Here is a 7,440-nt window from a genome sequence, read left to right on the forward strand (position 1 = left end):
CACCCATTCCACCAAATCCTCACCATTCACTTCATCCAAATTTGTCAAGCATGCAGCAAGGGGATCCTCAACCATCAACGCCTCATCATCAGCCTCTACAATTACATCCACTGCATCAATAAGGGAACAGTTTGCGAACTCACTTGGTCGCCTCATCGATTTTTGCACATTGAAGATAATTTCTTCATCATTGAGCCTCATCTTAAGCTCCCCGGTCTCGCAATCAATCAAAGCTCTCCCCGTGGCCAAGAAAGGTCATCCTAGAATTATAGGAATTTCTTCATCCACTTTGCAATCCAAGATTACAAAATCTGCAGGGAACACGAATTTCCCCACCTGAATAAGCACATCATCAAGAACCCCAAATGGACGCTTAACAGTCCTGTCGGCCAGCTGCAATAACATAGAAGTCGGTCGAGCTCTCCCAATGCCTAACCTCTTATAAATGACCAGGGGCATGAGATTAATGCTGGCCCCTAAATCACAGAGTGCCTTAGCAAAGGCATAGTTCCCAATAGTGCATGGAATTGTAAAACTACCTGGATCAGATAGCTTTTCAGCAACAGGTCTAGATACCACTGCACTACATGTCTGAGTAAGGGTCACAGTCGACAAGTCTTGGAAGTCAAACTTCCGAGACATCAAGTCCTTCATCATTTTAGCATATCCTGGCATCTCCTTTAGAGCTTCAATCAGTGGAATGTTTATCTGGATTTGTTTTAGCATCTCTAGGAACTTTTTATACTGCTCCTCCTTTTGATGCTTGGCCAACCTTTGCGGGAATGGTGCAGGAGGTCTTTTCTTCCCAATCACTTGGGATTTCTCCTTCTCAGCTACTGTCTCAACTATTGGTTCCGCTACTGTCTCAATTACTGGCTCAACTACTGTCTCAGTTTCTTGCTGCATATTCTTTTCTTCAGGAGCAGGGTGAACTGTTACCTCTGTCAATCCCGTAGAGTCATCCAGCTCTATGGGCACTGGAATTAGTGTCTCAGCCTGTATGTTTTCTCGAGCTCTCTCTTGCTCAACATCTAGATCCCTACCATTTCGTAGACTCACCGCCATCAGCTGCTTTGGGCCTTGATCTTTTGGATTGATTTGGGTATCTGCAGGTAATGTCCCTTGAGGACGATTGTTAAGTGACATTGAAATCTGGCCCACTTGTACCTCAATATTCTTGATAGCTGCATCATGTGCATCCACCCTTTCATTTATTTTAGCATTGGACCCAATAACCTGCTGCATCATTGCTTCAAGCCTTGCAAACCCGTCTTCCTGTCTTCCACCCTGCTGTTGCTGAGGTGGGTGGTACCCTTACTGCTGATTGTTGTACCCTTGTGGTCTAGGATACGGTGCCATGTTGTTGGGGGGTCTCATGCCTCCTATGTTTCCGGCGTTATACTGTGGCTGCGGTGGCCTGTACTGCTGCTGAGTCTGCTGACCCCAGTTCTGATTACCTTGCCTCTGACCCCCATAGTTAGCCACATAGTTCATATCTTCAGGGTGCTGGTGATGATGATCATGCTCTGTATTCCATGGATTACCAATTGGCTGGCTAATGCAAGATGTGCACAAGCCCCCGTTGGTAGTGTCTACTATGTGAACCTGTTGCTTCTGCCCTGATTCCTCCAACTTTTTGGTGAGGATGCTCATTTGCGTCAAAAGAGTCGCCATGTTTTCAGCCATTGTATTAGAAGGATCAAGAGGCACTGAGTGCACCACTGGAGTGATAGGTGCATTCCTAGATGTCCAACCGAATTCTGCGCCATCTTGTCGAGCAAATTCTGACCTTCTCTCCAAGTCTTGCTCAAGAATGCCCCACCAGCCGAGGCATCAACTATATTCTTCAAGCTGTCTGACAGTCCCATGTAAAATCGTTGTCCCAACATCTGCTCTGGAACACCATGGTGGGGACACATAACCAACATTCCTTTAAACCTTCCCCATGTCTCGTGTAGTGTCTCCACTGGTTTCTGTTTGAAACTCACAATCTCATCAATTTGTTGAGCGGTCTTGTTGGGAGGATGGAACTTGTTGTGAAATTGCTTGACCAACTCATCCCAAGTTGCTATAGAGTTTATGGGAAGCGAGTTTAGCCAAACCTGAGCAGCTCCTGTCACCGAGAATGGAAACAATAATAATCTGATTGCTTTCGGAGTCACGTTCGGTTGCCTTTGAGTTTTGCAAATAGACAGGAAGTTCTTTAAGTGTTGCTGCGGGTCTTCTGTTTGTGTCCCAGAAAAAAGTCCCTTGTTCTGCAACAAGTGTAGCATGTTATTTGTGATCTGGAACGATTCAGCTTGTATTGCAGGCACAATAATGGCAGTGGCCAGATTGTCAGCTGTGGGTTGTGCCCAGTCATAAAGTGCACCCTCAGGCACAGGAGGTGCCAATTGCTCATTCCTGACGTTCACGTTGGGGTCGTTTATGTCGCCCATGTCAATTTCGAGTTGGTGTATTTGTTGTGATTGTTGAAGTCTTTTGTTTGCACGATTCAATGCCCGGAATGTCTTCTCGGGGTTTGAGAGTCCTTCAAGTAGTTCTCCAGTCCTCGTAGAATTTCTAGGCATGCACCTGTGCACCCAGATCAACAACCGTCAAATTTTCAATGAAAAAGTTGGTAGAGAGAAAACTGACTACAACAAGAATCTTTGTATTTCTGTCAATGGCAATTGATAATTCCGTTAACTCCCCGGCAACGGCGCCAAAATTTGATCACGCCCAACTATGCCTTATAAAAAGGACTCTGCGGACGTTGCAAATATAACCCGCGTATTACGCCCAGGGTCGAATCCACAGAGAGTTAACCTATCAACCGCTATCTTCAGACCCACTAAGTCTTCAGAACCAGCTTCCCAAATATTCAAATCTCAGTTGAGTGTTCTTTAATAACTAGCTTGCAAATAACTAAATGGTTGTAACTAAGTAAAAAAAAGGGTTGTAAACAATTATGAGAAAAAGCTAAGGCAATGATTTCCCCTATTGATGGAATCCCTTCTGTTTATGCTCATACAAATTTACCCACACATCTCTATCAATCATGAATGCTAATCTTGCCGCAAATCTCTCCCGAGTAATCACAGTAATCTACTATTGCACTCTCCCGAGATACACTAGCTTGCTTTATTTAGCACAATTCAATTTAGATTGCACCCAAGGCTTCGTTACTCCTAATCCCGCCTTTAAACCCGCAATTATAGATTCCTCTAATAATTTAGGAGTGGTGTTGTTCAACAATACCCTAAAGATGCACTCTTTTCCAAGTTATGCACACTAAATAGGCACAGCTAATTGAGGATCCTGTCAATTAACTACAACGAACACGAAGTTGAACAAATAAAGATTAAACTAGCAATTTGTATTCACATAAACAAGAAGTTCATCACCCAATAGGTTCCATCAATGCCTTAGACAAGGAATTTAGCTACTCATGCCTATGGGAACATAAACTAAGCTTGAATTCATCATAAAAATCAAAAGAAAAGAAGAAAGATGTTTAGAGTATTTTTTCACAATCTTTTTCCTTGCTAAGAAACCTAAAAAATCAATACATACATCTCTTGGGCGAAGTCTAATGTTTTAAATAGGGTTTAGGTCTAAAATCCCGTAATTGACACTTTGGTCCCTGAAGTTTCTGCGCCTGCCGTGGTTCTGCCGCGGTCGCGGTAGAACCGCGGCCAAACACCCTCGCGGAATCTTTGAACTTCTGCAGCTGCTTCCCACCGCGGTTCTGTCGCGGTCGTGGTGGAACCACGGTGGATCCAGTTCTCTGAATCTTCGGCCTGTTTTTGCACGGGTCACTTAGGAAATTTCACAGTTGGCCTCTTTTTCATCACTTTTGACTCCAAAACTGCTCCTTAGCCGTCTTTATACATATATCACCTACAAATCATGAAAAGCACTAATAAGAGCATTTTGTCATCACTTTTAGCATTAAAACTACACAAGAAGGTGATTATTTAAGGTGTGATTATAGTCAAATTCACCTATTATCAGGCACAGTGATATATACACGTGCTTTAGTGAGGGACTTTTGAGCGAGGCACCCGTATAGTGCTGAGTGATTGTGTGTGTGATGGTGACAGCATTTGAGCCAGGCACCTTGAGTGTGCTGAGAGTGAGTGTACTTGATGATTTCACTAGATATTATTGACCTGACATGTAGGAATAAAGATGTATTTTTCTCATGCTAGCAGATAAATAGATGATATTGACTTGACATATATATTTGACATGTAGGCATAGAGATGTATTTTCCTCTTGCTAGATGGCAACATGATATTATTGCTGTGACATGTAGGCATATAGACTTATTTTCCTCATGCTAGTTGGTAAATAAAATGTCTTATATGTTGTTGAAGTTTCGAAGAAGTCACAGTTCTCTGATAAACTCATATTTTAGTAATTCCGGTGAAAGATTCGGGCTTTGATTTTTTAAACTTGTAAAGCATGTCTAATTTCCTGTATTTGTGAATTTGTTCCTTTAAGTTATTTATTGCTATTGTCATCATTATATCCTTTGTTGTTATTGATTACTGGTGTTGGACACCTTCTTCCGAGCTCGTCACTGCTTTCAGCTAGAGGTTAAGTTTGTTACTATTGAGTACAGGGGATCAGTTGTACTCATACTACACTTCTGCACCTTACGTGCAGATCTTGGCTCTGATGATGTTGTGTATGGGGGGGGATGGCATTGAAGATGTACTTGCCTTCCAGATATAGCTACCACTTGTCCTTGGTAGTTTTAGATTTGAACGTTGTTTATGTACATTCCAAACAGATGTTGTATTTATTTCATACCAGTTTCATAAATCTAAGTCTTAGCAGCTCATGACTTATACTACCATTCCTTGGAATTGTTGTATAGAAGTTCAATTATTTTAATCATTGACTCTTATTATTCTTAGTTGAGTTGGGTTGAATGTCGTTTGGCTTATCTAGCGGGTTGGTTTAGGTGCCATCACGACTAGATGGATTTTGGGTCGTGCAATTTCAGACTTTGTTTGTAGCACTCTTAGTAGCTCATCTACTCAGTGACACCAGTGTTAGAGGGTATTAGAGGTTTGTAATAGTATTAATTAGCTATGCAACCTCTAACTCTTGCTTTTATTTATGATATTATGCAGTTACGTGTTAGTTTGTATCTCTTATTATTGTTTAGTATTGTCTTGCCTAGCAATCAATGTTAGGCGCCATCACGACCCCTTGATTGGGATATGGCGTCGTGACAATTTGGTATTATAACCCTATGTTGCATAGGTCTCACGAGTCATGAGCAATCTTGGTAAAGTCTTGAGGATCGACGCGGATACGTTTGTATATATCTTTTAGAGGCCATAAGACTTTAGCAAGCTTCACCTTCTTTCTTTCTCTATCGTGTGATTTTGTTCTACCCTAAAGTTTTAATCTTTTCTCTCTATTTTTTCACAAATGTTGAGGGCACGCACGTCAGCCGCAACAGATTAGGAGCCAGAGCTCCAAGTTATAGCCACCATGAGGGGTAGAGGCCAGGGCAGGGGAAAAGCTAGAGCCCAACCCAGGGCATATCTAGCAGCATATACAACTACTCACGCTCGAGCTAGAGCAGTATCAGTCGATCCTCATATAGAGGATGAGCAGGCCCCCATTCAAGTCGAGCCAGTAGGGCCAGTAGAGGATTAGCACAGTAATGCACGTGTCCACAGTCCTTGTGTTGTCATGGGGCCTGCTAGTATTAACTTGTATGACACCCAGGAAGTAGCAGATGCAATGGAAGGTGTATCTTCTAGTATAGTACTTCCCATCTTCATCAAACTATAATTCTATAATGCTCCAATTTGGTTGACTCATGTGCAGTCGTCTCCTTGCCTTGTTAAGTATGTATTTGGGCTGGTCTATGTAGTGGCTAGACCTAGAGGGAATGAGTATCAAAGATACTAATACCACCCTAATAGGCTTGTCCATCACATAGAACCAAGCACCTCTAAAGTATATGTGTTATTATTTTTTTAAATCAAACTGGCAAGAAATACATGTGTTCACTTGTAGATGAGCTAATGCATCCAGGCCGTGTCCGATAACGTTGAACTGGTTCTTTAAATGATACACCTATAGCGCATCGCCAAAAATCGTGTATTTTCAAATCTCTTTTTAAGCAGAAGGGACAAATATAAGGCCAACTTTGCTCATTTCTGTACGCCTCTCATGAAACTTTTCAGCAAACTTCCAAATAATAACATTAATTCGGCAAAAAATCAAAAAGTCTCTTTGGTCCTTTAACGTTGCGTTAAGTGATTCGGCAATATTTATTGTCAACACGTTGTACCCGTTTCCTAGAAAGTAGGCCCTAATCAATTTTTCGAACCCAACTTCATGCTCCTGTACTCAGCACGGGCTCATTTTCACTAGTTATGTCTACATATGCATCCTCATGCTCATCCCAGTCACATATCAAGTTTATGAAGTTAAAACATCAATATAGTACAACTACTAAACTTTTTTAAAGTCGTCAATTATGAAAAAAACATCAAACTCATATTCAACCCTTACAATCATTTTTCATATACTTGAAAATTTATTATTGACAATCATATACACTATATTCTGACGTTGAAGTTCACCCACCCATAACACATCCATTTTTCTGACATAGAGTAAACCACATTGATTTGTTTCTCTGAAATGTACAACTCAAAAGTAGTAGATGAAAGGATATCTAACAAAAATTCACGAATTTCAAATTCGTCATGCTTCCCAAGCTTGTCAATTAAAGCACCAATCATTTTCCATGGTTGGCTATAAATTGCTTCATGACATCAACTAGAGTCTTTAAACTGTCTCCTTACTATCCTCTAGAGTTATTTTTCCTTTTATGCTTTTTGTCTTATTATTGACATTACAAGATGAGCTTATGGTATTTTTACTTTATTGTTATCCATGATTTGTACTATGAGAAGCTCCACTAGGTCCATGAGCATTTTTTGCTTCTCCAAAGGCTACATCAAGTTAATATCCAACATCTTCTACTTATTTTTCATCGTCAACGTCAGTAGGAAATCTCAAACTCATTTCACTAAAAACTCCCCGACCTTCACTACTTTTGATTTACTCAACAACATCTTGCGGCTCTTCTGCAAACTCTCAAGTTGCTCTATATGTTTCAAATATTTCCTTCCAATCATCATGTAATGACCCGGCCGGTCGTTTTGAGAGTTGTAGCCCCGTTTCCCTATTTTATGCTTCTTCTGTATTCTACAGTTGTATTATGACTTATCGGGTTGGTCGGTTCGGGTCCGAAGTGATTTCAGAATGAATTGAGACACTTTGTCTCTTATTTGAAAGCTTAAATTGGAAAACATGATCGGATGTTGACTTATGTGTAAACTGTCTCGGATTTAAATTTTAATGATTCCGTTAGCTCCGTTAGGTGATTTTGGACTTTGAGCGCATCCGGATTGTATT

This window comes from Nicotiana attenuata, chromosome 7 (assembly GCF_001879085.1).
Source record: "Nicotiana attenuata strain UT chromosome 7, NIATTr2, whole genome shotgun sequence".
Classification (NCBI taxonomy): domain Eukaryota; kingdom Viridiplantae; phylum Streptophyta; class Magnoliopsida; order Solanales; family Solanaceae; genus Nicotiana; species Nicotiana attenuata.